Raw genomic sequence first — 18,397 nt, 5'->3', positions numbered from 1 at the left:
ATTTCAACTGAAATTAACACTTTTGTTATTCTAAGCACATGACTTTGGTTTTGGCAGATTTTGTTAGTTCTTCTATGCGTTTTTCTATAACGAGTTCGTATATGCAAAATAACATTTGTAATAAACGGAATGTTGGGCTCGTGTTAGACATGATTCCCGAGTCGTCGTCTTTTTTCAGGGTACAACAACTGCAACAATGTGTAATGTTGGATTAGACCACTTGTCTGAAAAGTTTGTCGGAAAATGTATAAAAGAAGGAGAAAAGAATATTCGTTTGCTTTAACAGTATTCATTGATTCAAAATTAAATGAATACAAAACCCATAATTTGCATCCCCGTACAACAACTGCAACAATGTGTAATGTTGGATTAGACCACTTGTCTGAAAAGTTTGTCGGAAAATGTATACAAGAAGGAGAAAAAAGTATTCGTTTGCTTTAACAGTATTCATTAATTCAAAATTAAATGAATACAAAAACCATAATTTGCATTCCCATTGCTTACAAGCATATATTTATGTTTATAAACCATTAATAGTTTACTTTTTACTATACCTAGAAGCTTATAAGCCTACTACACATCTATGCTTATAAACCCATTAATAGTTACTTTTTACTCCTATGTGGGATACATTTCTATAACTACTTTATTTGCTAACTTTATTTTCAAATACTCATATTTGAATATCTATATCTCATTTATATATATACTCCATTTTGGACACAACATGTATTGTTTCGAAGTTCTTATGGAGGAGAACATGACCCGCTATCGATTAATAAGTTATACAATATATAAATATATGTAAATGTGTCTAAAATTTAATAAAAAAATATATTTTTTTATTAAATTTTCCAACAGATTTTACCTTTCCTTTTACAAAATTCTGCAAATTGTTCTCTAAGTTGAGCATTATGTGTTTTTTTAATCTCAAGTTTTGCCTGAAATCGAAATATAAATTTTTTCAGATTATCACAAACGTGTTCCGGGGCGTATAATCCTGTAATCAAAATTACATATTTTAAAATTGTTTATATGATATTCTATAAATATCTTTTGGTATTCTAATTTCTAACCTTATTATTTCCAACAAAAAAACTATATTTGGGTAGCATTTTCTCCAATTAAAATATTGTATTGGGATCCTCCTCAAATACTAATACTAAATAATAATATATTATAATTATCATCATTTTAGGTGCATGCCGTCGACTTCACGGGACTTTTTAGTCTTTCGGTGGCACCTCTTTGTTTGCAAACCCTCCAATAGTATTATGCCACATCACCAAAAAAACCTTAAAAACAGGAGACACATAAGCCGACCGTACTAAACTTTTAACACACACCTACAAACAAACACAAACAGAAAAACATTAAACATAATGGTAGGCTCGTTTTATATTTTTTGTTTCGTAAGTTTAAAATTTGATAGGTTATATTTTTATGGCATGTGAATATTGCATTGCAGTTCATTGTTCAATATATATATATATATATATATATATATATATATATATATATATATATAGAATTAATATAGATTATTTATAAAACTGTTTTTATTTTTTTAAATTAATTATCTAAGTTATATAAAATCATATTATTGTTTATTTTTAGATTCATTTATTTATCTTCTTTTGATGGTTTAAAAATCTTTTAATATTTTTGACGTTTTATTTGAATATATTATTTGATGTTGTTTTTTTAACGTTTTGTTTGTTTACATTATATAATGATTTTTTTAAAGTTTTATTCCAATAGAAAAATTAAAATAATAACCTGGATATTTTTGATGTTTTATTTGGATATATTATTTGATGTTTTTTTTAACGTTTTGTTTGTTTACATTATATAATGATGTTCTTTTTAAGTTTTGTTTGAATAAAGAAATTAAAATAATACACTAGATAACTATAAATTGTCCAATATAATTATTTAATGTTGTTTTTATGTGTTTTTTGTTTACAACATTCATTTATAAGTTAGTGTTTGTTATGTTATTCGGTTTTAATAGATTATATGGTTTTATGTGTTTCTCGTTACATCATTCGTTTATATGTTGATGGTTCTTCATTTATTGCCTAAATAATTATATATTTTTTTGTATAACTATTTATGAAAAAAACCAAAGTAAAACTATTCAATCTAACACACACACACACACACACACATATATATATATATATATATATATATATATATATATATATATATATCGTTAAAAGAAAAAGAAAAAACGAACATAAATAATTTTATTGGAAAACTGATAGTTATCCGAGTTATGCTTTAATTTTTTTTATTCAAAAAACGTCAAAAATATCATTATATAATTTAAACAGATAAACGTAAAAAAAACAATATTAAATAATATATTCAAATAAAAGGTCAAAAATATTAAAATATTTTTATACCATAAAACAAAGATAAATAAATAAAGCAAAAAATAAATAATAATAATAATAATAATAATAATAATAATAATAATAATAATAATAATATGATTTTATATGATTTAGATAAATGATTTAAAAAAATAAAAATAGTTTTATAAATAATCTATATTAATTCTATTAAAACAAAGATAAAAAAACAATGATATATATATATATATATATATATATATATATATATATATATATATATATATATATATATATATATATATATATATATATAAGAAAAAAAAAGGAAAATGTAATTTGGTTTTTACTAGCAAAGACCTGAATTGCAATATGCACAAGCCACAATGATATAAACTATCAAATTTTAAATTTAAGGAGCAAAACTGCAAATTCTATCGAACCACAGGGACCATTTGTATTCATAAAAGTGTTAAATCTACCAATATAATTTAAGACATTTAAAAGATATTAAAAGTGTTAAATCTACCAATATAATTTAAGACATTTAAAAGATATTAGTTGAGCCACAAACTGTTCATGTACGAATAAATAGATTGAAGAAGAAAACATTTCCATATACGTCATGTCTTTAAATTTTGATCGGCAAAAGTCAGAGTACAGATAGAAACTAGTCTCATCTGCTCATATGCTAATCTTCTTCTTCTTTTTCTTTTTTATTTTTATTTATTTATTTTACTTTTTTTTTAAGATTGGAGGAATTCCAACTCATATGTATGAATCTGAATGCATGTTCTAAAACTAATTATGTTAAATTAAATGATCTACTATAGAGTATAGATAGTGTTTGGACGTGTTTATATTATGTGAAGTTGTAATTAGTCTTATAATCCGTTGTTTGAGTTATTGAAAAATCTAGCGTAAATGATAAATTTGGTCCTCTTGCTCTTTCAATTTTGACCAATGGTCTAAAAACTAAAAAAATTGTCGTTTTAATGTTGGGTATTTTGGGACCAAGTATATATAAATAATGTTATCATTAACATTATATTATTATGAAAATTATATAAAATTGTTGATGGATCGATATTTATAATAAATAAAGATATACACTTATCATGTTTATCTTGTGGGTTCAGTTTTTGGTTGTGATCAAGATCTCCTAAATCCTTAATATCTCTCACATTCTATAATATCTCCATTTATATAAATACGCGATGAGGAAGATATGACACTTTGAAATTATTGGCAATATTGGTCCCTAATGGACAAAAGTGGCAAGAAGATACCATGCATGCAAGGTGGCCAGCGCGGAAGTACGCCCAACGTAGAGGAGTAAGTGGACGCGAGTGTTGGAGGCGTACGCCCAACGTACGCTCAAAGTTCCTAAACCCTAATTTTAGGGCTAAGCACTATATAAAGAACATAATGCCCTAGATATCAGCCTCCCTCTCACCCTTAGACAGCCACCACGAAACCCTAATCCTTCTTTGAGTGTTCTTGGACTGGAGCATATAGTATTATGTATGATTCTTTATGTGCTAGTATGATTATATGACACTGTTGTATGTGTATAGAGGACGGGGCCCAGACAGGCGGGGCCTGGAAGAAACAGATATGTATACCGAGCGGGGCTCGATGCCAGGCGAGACCTAATGTCGGGCGGGGCCCGATGTAGGGGTGGGGGCCCAATATATGTGATTATGTGTATGGTATGTGGTAGGTTGGGGAACTCACTAAGCTTCGTGCTTACGGTTTTCAATTTTGGTTTCAGGTATTTCCAGTTGCAGAGAGAAGAGCTCGGGATGACTGCATTGCACACACCAAGATGTTTTAGTCTGGGATGTTTACTCTGATGTTTTGATACTCTGATAATAATGTTTTGAGATATTTTGACTATGCTTTGATGAAATGATTTGATAACTATGGTTTTATTTAATGATTTAAAACAAAATTTTTGGTCATTATTTTTGGGATGTTTCAAGTATAATACAATGAGGAGACTCACTTCAATCTAAGATAACCGAATACTAGAGCCGCTGCTACCGGAATTCGTGCACTGACAACATCAAATAATATTTCATCAATAATTGGTTCCCGACCTAACCAGAATTCTAGTCCAATAACCAAACCTTCAGGGTAAAAGTCCATTTTACCCTTTTACCTTACTTGCCAAAAATCCAAAGACCAATCCACAAGTATCATAAGCCCAAACCATGAAATGACACCACAAGGCCCAATAAGGCCCAACTATCCAAATTGGTCCCAACCCATCATGAACCTATCCCGAGTACGCCTAACATACTCAGCTGGTACGCCCAACGTACACTCTTTGGGGCCAGTATGTGCAACGTACCAGATGGGTACGCCCAATGTACTCCCCTGAACCCCATCCTTCTCCATTAAGCACTTAACCACTTAAGTCCTTGCTCCAAACTCTCAAATCTGATTCATATGGATGACTTATCACGTAAAGTTGGCAACTTTACTTGCATGCATGGCTTAATGTGGATTTAGAGCTCAAAAGAGCTTAATAAAGGGTCTTAGCACATGCATAAGTCCAAATAAACCATAAAGATCACATTTTTATGCCTTTGGGACACCTAAAACGTCCAGATCTACAAGATTAAGCCTAAAAAACAACCTTAGCTCACAAGGACCAACCAGAAGAGGCTAAAATGACCATAAACAAACCCAAAAGAAGATCTATACAATGAGTAGACAAGATAGGGACTTTATACCTCCAAAGTCACGAAATGAAGATGCTAACACTGGATCTCTAAGTTCCTTTCCAAGAAACGAGTCTTCAACCTTCTTCTTCTCTTACACAAACCACCAAAAACACTCTTCCAAGCTCGAAAACTCATTCAAGGCACTCTAGGGTTACAATGTATGCTAAAGGGGATGTAGGCTGACTTAAAATGCCTAGAGGAAGGATATAATGATGCTTATATAGGGGTAGAACCCCGAAATTAGGGTTTGGTGCTGAAGGGAGTACGCCCGTCATACCCCTTAGTGCACCCGACGTACTCAAGGACCATCCGCGACCAACTCACCCATTACGCCTCGCGTACACGACGAGTACGCCCCGCTTACTCATTGAACCTCTTGTTGGATTAGTGTCTAAGTCCATAACTATTTTGGTATGTACTTGACCCGATTATGAGCATGGTCCTTTTGGGTTGCCTTCACCATAGCAATATGTAGGATGAATTAAGGAGAGAAAGGTTTAATTATGATTTATTAATATATTATAAGAATAATATATTAAAGGAGAAATCATATTGTTTAATTAATATTAGTCAAGAATTAATTAAGAATTAATTTTGTGACTAAAAGAGATTAATTAAACTTAGGGGACTAGAATTGTAATTATAGGATAATTGCAATTGGGCTATGGATCACCTTGGAATAATAGGTTGGACGAATTCTATGGGGAAGCCCATTAGAAATCGTCCAAGGCATGTTCCAGAAGGGGTCCATGGGCTGCTTAGGGCTTAAGCAGTCAAATTAGGGTTTCCTTGTTGGATAACCCTAATAGCCTAAGTATATAAGGAACCCTTGGGCACTAAAAACGTGGCTAACACTTGGATTAGGGTTTCCAGCCGTTTTTGGTGCCTCCTCTCTCTTCTCTCCTTCATTCAATTGCTTAGTGGTGTTTGTGACTCCATTAGAGGTGCAACACTTGAGGCACTAAGCTTTCTGAAGCCAATCAAAGCAAGGAATTGATTGTTATTACTATATAACAATCAAAGGTAATTACTAAACCCTTATTTCAATTCTTATTTGATAGATCTAGGGTTTATAGCTTTAGATTTTCAATTGCATGTTCATTAGACAAACTAGATCCAAAAGCTATTAGGGTTTGCATGTACACCATAGGAATGATGTATTGCTCGAAACCCATCAGTGGTATCAGAGCCTAGGGCTGTTTGTTAGTGAATTTGATGCTTGCTTGATCGAAAATTGGCTGAAAAACGATTTTTTTTTGAATTTTGGGGCTGGACTTGCCGAGTCCATGACTGAACTCGCCGAGTCCACTGGGTACTCGACGAGTCCAGTGCTGACTCGACGAGTCAGCGAGTCTGGCAACGTTTTTTGGCGATTTTGTTGCTGTTTTGGCTTGGCATACTTACCATAAACGTTTTTAATTCATAAGATCCGATTTTTATTGATATTGGGTGATTATCCTTGCCAAAATAGAAGATAATTGTCAAAATTTAGATAATCTTTTGTTTTATTAGATAAAGATTGATTATTTGTAATTTAGATTTGAATTATCTTGTGAAAAAGTTTGAATTTTCCCCTTTACGTTTTATAGTTTAAATTTGAACTTAAAAGTTTTGTTTTTGAAATTTAAATAGTTAAACCCTAATGTTTTGAAAGGTTTCAAAACTTGCCCTCAAGTTTTGGAATTTAAATTTTTGATTAAAAGTTTAATTTTGAAATATTTAAATTCTAAACTCTAATGTTTTGAAATGTTTCAAAACTTGCCCTCAAGTTTTGGAATTTAAAAGTTAATTAAAAGTTTAATTTTGAAATGTTAAATTCTAAAACCCTCATATTTTTGAAAAAGTTCAAATTACACCCTTATGGTTTTATTAATTAATTAAAGTGTATAATTAAAAGAGATTTAATAATTCCATAAAGTTTTGGTTTACATTTGATTAAATTAAAAGTATAATTTATTAAATTGAACTACCTAGTATTTTAAAAGTGTAAAATACACCCTATACTATATATATGTAACATTAAAAGTCTAATATTATATATATGAGTAAAAAGTCAGTCTTACCGTTAGTATGCCTCATTCACGAAGCTAGTCTATAAGGGATGTTTAAGGAAATTGCCTATAAAATGGCGATTGGATGGGTATCCACTCTTACCCACCGCACTCTTGACTAGTGGAGGGTCGTTAGCCGAACGGGTAGGATAGGACGAAACCTTCCATTATAAGTATAATGAAGTACAAAGTAACTAAATGCTTTTATAAATTCCCAAATCATAGTTACTTTAGGTAAAATGTGAAATTGTATGCTAATCCATGGAATTACACTTCACACCCTTGCCAAACGTTAGTGGAGCGTGCGTGGTTAACCGGCACACTAATTTGCGGTTGACATTGGTAGTGAAGGGTGGCTCGATGTTTATCATATATCAATAGAGCGTGTGTGGTTAACCGGCACATTGATTAGGTGATAGTATCATTGAGTGCATCACGTAGATTCGTATGGTTATTCACACCTTGTTTGTGATCCTCGGCATCCCAGTCGCAAATTTGAAGGGCATAATCGAGATCAAACATGCCATTGAAAAGTTCAATGAATCTCAAAAGACCTAGGAGTTTCAATTCATTTAAAACTTAAACTTCTTTTTCGTTTTTCATGGTGGAAATTGGTAAATCATCATTTGCCTACCTTCAAATATTCTGCAACTAGATTACGGCATCCCTCTTCTAGGTTGTGGAGTATTGTGTTGGATCCTAGCCTTACTGTTTCATTTGGGTGTTACATCAAGGATTCTTATCCACTAACTTGAATTTTCTCCCATTTTGTAGATGTCTAAATCTTACAATGGCCTTCCCAAGTCCCTTGGAACAAGCTTTCCAAATGAAGATGACGTTCCACGATACGATCAAGGAAATGAGAATCATGCTTCACTTCCTCCACCTCCTCCAATTAATCTCCCTAACCCACAAGTTCAAAGGCTTGAAAAATTCAAGCTCACTCAAGCCCTTTTGGCAAGTAAACACGAAAATGGAAAACCTGTGTGTGCACACATCTTAGAGATGAAGTCACACATTGATTGGTTAAGGATGATGGGTGTCGATATCTCAAAAATGTTGGTTGTTGACTGGGTTCTTCAGTCACTTCCTGAATCATATAGTGAGTTCGTTAGAGAGTACTATATGATGGACCATGACGTGACCCTCATTGATTTGACCTATTTGCTTATAGCCGCTGAATCAGAAATGATTTGGCGTGCTGATCGAGCAAATTTGTCTGGCAAATCAAACTCCCAAACTTCAATGGACAGTGAAAATGGTGACATTGGAAATCCAGAAAAGGTAAATTTTGAGATAGTTCCTTGTGCCATTCCAAAAGAGTCCATCTGCTTCTACTGCCAAGAGAAGGGGCATTGGAGACGAAGCTGCCCTGTTTACCTGAGAGATCTAAGAGATGGGAGAGTCAAGACGTATGGCTCTACTTCAGGTAAAATCTATTAACTAACTCTATAAGTTCCTATTCTTTGATTCTTAATACATGATGTGATAAGATTACATTTTGATGTTTTTGTAGGATCGAAGAAAAGAGAGGAAGCTTAAGGAAGAAGCGTGCTGAATCTGATCATGAAGAAATGGATTTCGATCGCATGGACTTGAGGATCAGATTTTTGAGCTGCTACTCTAGAGTTAGGATAGAATGATAAGAAATATGAAATAGCATAGTTTTTCAGTTGAATTGCATTGTAAGGACAAAATTTTTCCGCAATAAAATAAATTTTGATTTTGTCTTATTTATTTATCCTTGCAATGGTGTGTATGAAAAATTGATGTTTAATTGTTTCTATTGTTAGCAATAATGGATTCTTTATTATGTAATTTTTGGAAATGTCGAGAATTTGCCAAATAAGGGAAGATTCTCATCGCCCAAGTTTCAGTTGGACAGAAACTTGGAGTCATGCAACCTGATTGCGTGATGAATGAGAAACTTCATATTTGGAAATTAGACTAATTCTTTGACAAAGTGTCAAGAGAAGGACTAGGAGATCGAGTAGACTAGGTTGTGCATTGATCAAGTCCACTACAAGAGTGATAAAGATATTTGTCATGATTTACTAAAGTTTAGTAAATATGGTTATACTTATAAGATTAAGTATAATTCTGAGTTAATTGAAAGAGTTTCAATCAATAGCAGAACGAATAAGAAGAATCAAGTAGGCAGAAAGATAAAAGTTTCTCTATTCTAAGAAGGGAGAGTACCTTTTATTGTGTTTTATGATAAGTCTTAATGATTAAGAACTATTTCTCAATTGGTCCTTTAAGTGAGTCTTAGTGCATTTGTATGTCTAAGAAGAGGAATCGAGAATTATGGAAATAGTTAAATCAATAAGTCAATCATACTTCGTTCTAATATCAAGTCTTAGAGTCAAGATTCTGGCATGAGTGACAAGTCTTAAGTAGGTTTATAACACTCGACAAATGTGGAATTTAGAAAAGTTTTCTTATTCTTGCACATTTGAAATTAGTAAGTTGTGATGTCTTGGATAAGACAAATACCAACCAGGACCAATTGTGTGAAGTGTTAAACTTGACAAAAGGCTACACTAACTCTTGAATATTTGTTTGTCAAGAAATGTTTCTTGACAAGAGAACCTTATATGTCAAGGAGTCAGTGGGAGTCTTAATGGTCTTGAAAAGTTTCAAGAACAAATCAAGAGTAAACCTAGTTAATCATCACTAGCGCACGACTTGAGGCTTATAACCTATCGTGTTGACATTATTTTGTTTCTGTGCCATTCCAATTAAGCTAAATATGTATGTGAGTTCTATGAGTTCTCATTTGAATGCATAAAGACAAAGTACCTTGATCAATGGAAAGTACATTGATATGTAAGGGTGAGTTGCTAAACCACTTGGAAGACATGGTGGGCACTCGTGTTACCATGAGGCAAGAAATCAAGATTGAACAAGTTCACTCCATATGGTTTTGGATTTGTCGCAAACTTTCGTTTTGACAAATTCACATGGATAGGAACACATACATCATAAAATCTAAGTGTCATAAGGTTTCCCTCCTTCATGAAAAATGATTGTGAGGAAATGCTTTCACTAAGAGAGATTTCAAGAAGATAGCAATTGTGAAAATTGTATTCTCAAATTCGATTATGATTACGAAAATTGTATTCTCAAATTGTATTGTATGTTTTCCGGACTTCGGTTCGATGCCGGGGCGGTCCCGAGGAATGTTAGTATGTTACCAGATTACGGTCCGATGTCGGGCGGGGCCCAAGGAAATGTTTAAATGTTATGATATATGTTAGGGTTATGTGTATTATTTGATTATGCTCACATTTATTCGAAGATCTGCTCGATGACGGGCGGGGCCCGATGCCTGGAAATCCGATCCTGAGCTTGACTCGATGTAGTAGTGGCGGGGCCCAAGATATGTTATGTGATATGTGTATGGTATGTGGTAGTTGGGGAGACTCACTAAGCTTCGTGCTTAAAGTTTTTAGTTTTGGTTTCAGGTACTTCCGGTAGCAAGGGGAAGAGCTCGAGATGACTGCAGTGTACACACCATTATGTTTGTAGCCTGGGATATTTAATCTGATATTTCGACAGATGTTTTGATATGAGATATTATTACTTATGTTTTGATGTGATGGTTTTGGATAACTGTGGTTTATTTATTAATTAAAAATGAAATTTTAAGCATGATTTTTGGGATGTTTCAACAATTATATATACATTTATATATTCGTGGTCCAGTGGGAGATTGTTGGATATTTTGGGACCACTAATAAATGTATATAAATAATGTTATCATTAATTTTATATTATTATGGAAATTATATAAAATTGTTAATGGATCGATTTTATTAATAAATAAAGATATACACTTACCATGTTTATCTTCTGGGCTGAGTTCTCGGTTTGACTTAAGATCTCCTAAATCCCTAATATCACTCACATTTGGTTATATCTCAATCTATATAAATACGTGATGAGAAGCAGATTTACAATATACAAAAATTCATACAAGAAATTTAATTTAGGGTTTGCTGTGGGATTTAGAGAGAGTTCTTGAGACCAACTGGAAAACCCAACCATAGTTCTTCGGATCCGAAGATCATAATGAAATCAAATATGTAATCGTTCTTTCAGGTTTAAAGTTTTCTTTTGACAGATTCGAGAATCAAGATCTAAAATTATGTTTCCGCGATTTATGTTTTGGTTATCAAAATAACCCACATTTAATTTTTTTTTCTATCTATTAAGATCTATTTTGTATTTTAAAAAATGAAAAAGTTAACACCACAAAATATATTATAACTATAATATTGTAACTATAACCAATTGTTTTGGAATAATCACACATTTAAAGTTATGGTATTTATTTTTCGTTTGATTGATGGTATTGATTTTTAGCTCTTTCAAGCTAAAAAGCTATTAACTTTAGGTTTGATTGATGTTATGGTATTGATTTTTCATTTTTGGTTGAACTTGGTTTGAATCCAACGTTTAAAATGAAGGCGATTAGTGATGCTTTTAAGGGTTTCATTGAAGAAATGAAGATGATGAAAAAGGCGAAGAGAGTAGAGACTAAAAGTCAATACCAAGAACTTTCATTTGACATAAAATCCCTTAAGTTTTCCAAGAATTGTCGGTTTTACCATTGGAGAAGTTTTTGGGTTAATAAAGTCGGATACTTTCATTAAATTGTTCAAATCTCTCATTTATCAGGTTATACCCATCGTAGCCGGTTACCTTGCATATGACTTGGCAGATGGCCCCATGTTGACTATTATTTGGCAGTCAACATAAACATCCCCCCTGTTTATAACCAGTTCTTGCATCCACAACTGTCTCGCTTCCACAATTGGCTCCCACGCAAAATGCCGACATATTCTGCAAAATCAAGCACGAATGTGAATTCACGATACAAGAAAAAGGTTGAAGTGAAGTGTAGGTGTGAAGATGTTTGCCCTGTGTTCGTTTCATGCACACCAGACAATCCATGCAAGAAATTTTGTGGGTATCCTAATTATAAGGTGACAGTAATTTTTCCCTTTTATTTATTTAATCATCCTAAGTTTTTCTAGAGGGACTGCACTAAGGGTATTATGCACTGACCTAATTATGTAGGTAGAAATAGGGTGTGGGTTTTTCAAACGGGTTGACGATCAAGGGGTTCAAAAACTAGATATGATGGCAGAGTAAAATGGGTTCACAAAGCGGGGAAAGATGATGGCATTAATGCAGATGGTTGTTGTTTTGTTGTGTGACATCCCCATTTTTTTGTGGCAAGAAAAGACTGATTTGTTTATGCTTATTAAATCAGAGTATTCTTAAAAAGATTCATTATGCAGAATTTGTCCCAAAAACATGATAATATTATTATCAAAACATTTTTGAAGAAATATGTTTTATTTATAAAACACGGGATGTCATCGTCAATACATAAACATAAGCATAAATGGAGACTTACTATGTCTCAATAATCTAACGGTCTATATCTGCTTGAATCTCTCATCATGCATGTAACTTTGTATTGCTTCCTGTGATACAAAGAAACTGAGTGAGTCAGGTTGGGAAACCTGGTGAGATACATAGGGTTTTCAACCCAAAATATTATAATCTTTAATTATATATTCTCCAACATTCAAATAACTCAATTACCCTATTCCCGTTATCCTCACTTTCTAATCCTAGTATGGTGATCTCGAAAGATCTTTCCTAAAGGATCTCTATCGGCAATATGATAACATTTTGGGTAAGCACGGTAGTACAAAAGTACTTGGATAGGCACGACCGCACGGCAGTGCAATAGTACTTGGATAAGAACGACTGTACAATAGTACTTGGCTACGCACGACATGCACAACAGTACAATAGTACTTGGCTAGACACAACAGTATAATAATACTTTGGATAGGCATGATAGGTCACAATTTACTAATTTGCACAACTCTCACACAATCACTAACTTACACGACCTTAGCACAACCTCTCATTTATTATTACGCATAACCATTTACTACCCAATTTTATTATTAAGTATATGATTAGATCAAGTAACAATCATATCATACTGTATAAATATATTAAACACAACAAAAACAACATACATAGCATTTAAGCAATTACAATACTTGTATCTATGTGTAAGTTTTAAAGTAACTATACACTCACTTGACAAAAGTGTCTGGTGATTGGTGAATCGGTCAGAGCTTCGCCTTACACCTTTTCCCAGAGACCTATATGTACATAACACTAAGTCTTAGTCTATTATCCTAATGATTTAGATTCCTCAATAACCACAAAGTCTACTTCAAGATCTAAATAAGGAATAACCATGTAGGATCATATCGGAGGTAGGGTCCGTTTGGTATACAGAGTATACTGTTTGGAAATCCCACTTTAAACACCTTACTAAATCCAGCTTAGACATCACTCCCATAAATAGATCAAGTAGTATAAACACTTGTAAACATTGATAAATCTTACTTATAAGTTCCTAGTAACGACTTATAATTATAATTATGAATTACACAAAGGTAGAGTAAGTGTTGCTCACTTACAGAGTACTATAGATGATAACCAGGAATTAGTCGGGCATAATACTGAATCGGGATCTCCTACTCGAAGGCTACTACTCAGATGAGTACTTAGGGGCGTCGCATGGCTTTTCTGCAAAATAGAAACGAATGAAAAGGGGGCCAAATGTCGAATATTTTAGAGAGAAATCGATTGAAATAGTGTGAGGATTGAAGAAGGAATGAGCTGCTATTTATAGGGAGATGAATACTCATACGTGTTGCGCCATAGAGGTGCATGTCGTGCCTTCTGAACACATCGATCCTCTCATTTGCTGACACGTTTCACTCGTCGGATGGAGCAGCGTGGTCTTCTAGAAGCACGCGTGCCGCGCACACGTGCGTACGGATATTCAGATTTTCAAAATTGCGTAACTTCTTCATACGAACTCTGTTTTTGATGTTCTCTATATCTCCGAAAAGCTCTCGACGAGATCTATAACTTTCATTTAGACTCTATCGGCTAATTTTGATTTATATTTTTCACACAGGCTTAGACTGTTAAAGCCCGTATAAAAAGCATAACTCTCCCATCCAGTGTCCATTTTCGACATACTTTTTATTGTTGAACTCCTATTAACGAGATCTTCAACTCTCATTTAGATTATTTTGACTAAAAGTCGACCGATCTAAAATTTGATTTTTGAGCAGAATATGTTGTGACATCCCCTAATTTCTCGGCCAGAAAAGACCGATTTAATTTATGCTTTTTAAAATAAAATCAGAGAAATCTTTTCAAAAGATGTTGCGGAATTGGTCCCCAAACAACATATGATAAAAGTTTATCAAAACCCTTCATTAAGAAGGTATATATTTTTCATATATATCAAAACCTCGGGATGTCATGTTCCGATACATATCAAAAGCATAAACAAGACATTATAAGCCTTACTACAGTTATTTACAACTACTGGCCTATAATCCAAAAATCCCACGTCATCCACCGACTAAGCTCGGGGTCCACTACCTGTAATCATAAAAAAACTGAGTGGGTCAGGCTTGGGAGCCTGGTGAGCATATAGGGTTTTCAACCCACAGTAATAATAAACTTATTAAGTTCACCAATCAACAATAACCCTGATTACCCATTCCCGTTATCCTCACTTTACGTCCCTAAACACTTTTCACAAGGGATCTAGCCTAAAGAATATCATCGGGATGGACACTACTGCTAAGGGGTTTCCTCAGCCATACATGTCCTAAAGGCAACCATGAGGGGGATGGAGTACAACGAATAAACACCCAAGTTCATTAACACCTACAGGTTGCGGACCTGCTAATGTTTCCCACTGGACTGTCTAGAAAGTCCGTGGTCGTCATCCAAACTCCGCTAGATGACTGAATCACAAATCACAACGAGGCCTCTCATCACTTTTATTTTATCACACATCACTATCTACCCATGTTCTACCCAACATATTTGTAGATAAAAATACTTATACAATTTAAAACTTGTACAAAACATCAACTCAACAGTCACCTCAAATAAACAATTAATATATTTACACATAGCACGTATTATAAGGTAAATACTTCATATCTATGTGTAAAATGAAAGTGACTATACACTCACATGTTTTGATGATAATCGGGCAGCAATTCGTTTCCTAAAACGTTCGTTTCTAATAAAACCGGGAGTTTTATTGAGAAACCGGGCTCTGCAAAAGTCTGCCTTGGAAACCGAAAAGATAAATTTTCCGGGCTTTACAGGCTCTTCGTGGCGTATTCCGGGGCTTATAATCGATACCGGGGCTTCGGGGGATGTTAGTATGAAGAAAATATGAAGAAAGGGGTGAAAAGTGGCAAAAATCCAAAAGTATCCGAGAAGGCTCGCATACCCCTTGTATTTATAGGGGTCCGAAGTCTTGATCCGACGGTTGAGAAGGAGCCAGGTGTCGCAGAGAAGGCTCGCATACCCCTTATATTTATCGAAAACTCACTTTTTACGACATTCGGCCCCGTGCCGGTTTGTCGCGAAACTTCGACAGGTCATAACTTCTTCGTTACTCGGATTTCGGCATTCTTTATATATCCGTAATACTTGTCACGCCCACTACAAGTTTCTTAATAGATATCGGCTTTATCTAAAATTTAATTTTTGACGCTCATTTTTATTCTTAATTAATTAAGCCCTAATAATTAAGCATAAAAAACATAATTCACATAATATTCACATAATTCCTTTTCATTTCTTCAAAATGAGTTACAAAGGTTAACCTAGACTATAATGTCAATATAAATGCCTAGCCTAGAAACACGGACATTACAATTCTCTCCCCCTTAGGATGATTCCGTCTCCGGAATCACACATCAGCAAACAAATGCGGGTAGCGACTCATCATGTCACTCTCCGTTTCCCAAGTGAGATTTGGCCCATTCGTATGTTTCCAACGCACAAGCACTAAATCGACCATCTTGCGTCTCAGCTTCTTAGTCTTATGGTCAACAATTGCCTCCGGTTCTCCGATCAACCTCTTGTTTTCATCCAACCTTAACTCAGAAATCAGAATTATGTCGGGCACATCTCCCGTAAACTTTCTCAAATAACACACATGAAATGTGTTATGAATACCCTCCAGTTCTTCCGGTAATTCTAGCTTGTAAGCTTGATTCCCGATCCTCCGAAGAACTTTAAATGGTCCAATAAACCTTGGACTGAACTTCCCTCTCTTACCAAATCTTATAAGTCCCTTCCACGGCGAGACTTTAAGTAAAACCGAATCTCCAATATCGAAGGATATCGGTTGTCTTTTCTTGTCAGCATAACTCTTTTGTCGATCTTGAGCAACTAACATCCTTTCCCTTATCACTTTCAACTTTTCAGCAGTTTGATGGACTATCTCAGGTCCCATAAACTGCTTTTCCCCAGCTTCCAGCCAGCATGATGGCGTTCAACACTTCTTCCCATACAAAGCGTGATAAGGTGCCATCTTGATGCTCGAGTGGAAACTATTATTATAGGAAAATTCTAGTAGAGGTAAGTGTTCATCCCAGTTACCTTGGAATTCTAGGGTACATGCTCTCAGCATATCCTCCAATGTTTGAATCGTTCGTTCGCTCTGACCATCGGTTTGAGGATGGTAAGCTGTACTCAAACACAACTTGGTACCCAATTCCTCTTGTAGACTTCTCCAAAACCTTGAGGTAAAACGACTGTCACGATCGGATACAATCGTTAACGGAACACCGTGTAGCCTCATAATTTCCTTCACGTAATAATTCGCAAGTTTATCCATGGACCATTTCTCGTTAGCGGCTATGAAATGCGCACTCTTAGTGAAGCGATCAACGACCACCCAAATCATGTCGTGACCGTTCCTTGTTCTGGGCAGTTTAGTCACAAAATCCATAGTGATATCTTCCCATTTACCCATGGGTACAGGTAAAGGTTCTAAACTCCCATACGGTTTCTGATGTTGTGCCTTAACCCTAGCACATGTTACACACTCGGCCACATACTTAGCAACATCGAGCTTCATCGTCGGCTACCAGTAATAGGGTTTTAGATCCCTATACATTTTCGTACTGCCGGGATGAATCGAGTACATGGTTTTGTGAGCTTCTTCCATCAGAAGACCTCTTACTCCTCCCGTCTTAGGTACCCAAATCCTATCTTTGAATACCTTCAATCCTTGACCGTTTGTATCAAACACCAACGTTTTACCCAAACGTTCCTCCTTCCGGTCAATTTTCTCTAATGCTTCCTCCTGAGCTTTCTTTATACTTTCCACAATTGTCGAGACAACTTCAATTCTCAACGCTCTTGGCCTTCTCTTTTCAAGATTTACCTTCCGACTGAGAGCATCAGCAACAACATTTGCTTTACCAGGGTGGTAAAGTATCTCACAGTCGTAGTCCTTGAGTAGTTCCAGCCAGCGCCGCTGTCTCCTGTTTAATTCCTTCTGATTAAAGAGATATTGAAGACTTTTATGATCAGTGAAAAGTTTACACTTAGTGCCGTAAAGATAATGCCTCCGTATCTTTAAGGCGAATACTACCGCTGCCAACTCCAGATCATGAGTGGGGTAGTTCTTTTCATGTTCTTTCAACTGCCTCGATGCATACGCTATCACTTTATCCCTTTGGGTCAGAACACATCCTAACCCAACTCCAGAGGCATCACTATAAACTGTGAAGTCATCAACTCCTTCAGGTAACGAAAGAATCGGTGCTTTACATAGTCTCTTCTTTAACTTTTCAAAGGCCTCCTTATGCTTTTCATTCCAAGCATAAGTAGCTCCTTTGTGGGTCAAAGCTGTTAATGGAGTAGCGATCGAAGAAAAGCCTTGGATAAATCTTCGATAATATCCAGCTAATCCTAAAAAGCTTCTAATCTCCGTAGGACTTTTTGGTTGTTCCCACTTCATCACAGCTTCAATCTTTGCTGGGTCAACCATTATTCCTTCTTGGTTAACCACATGACCTAAAAATTGGACTTCTTGAATCCAAAATTCACATTTGGAGAACTTTGCATACAACTTCTCCTTTTTTAAAACTTCTAGCACTTCACGCAGATGCTTGTCATGCTCCTGCTTGCTCTTCGAATAGATCAAGATATCGTCTATGAATACTATCACGAATTTATCAAGGTATGGTTTACAAACCCTGTTCATCAAATCCATGAAAGCTGCTGGGGCATTGGTTAATCCGAACGACATAACCAAAAATTCATAGTGTCCATATCTTGTTCTGAACGCAGTCTTTTCGATATCCTGCTC

Source organism: Lactuca virosa, chromosome 9, assembly GCF_052849685.1.
Source record: "Lactuca virosa cultivar CGN04683 chromosome 9, Lactuca_virosa_CGN04683_v6, whole genome shotgun sequence".
Lineage (NCBI taxonomy): Eukaryota > Viridiplantae > Streptophyta > Magnoliopsida > Asterales > Asteraceae > Lactuca > Lactuca virosa.
The sequence above is the reverse complement of the archived record's forward strand: the minus strand, read 5'-3'. Positions refer to the sequence as shown.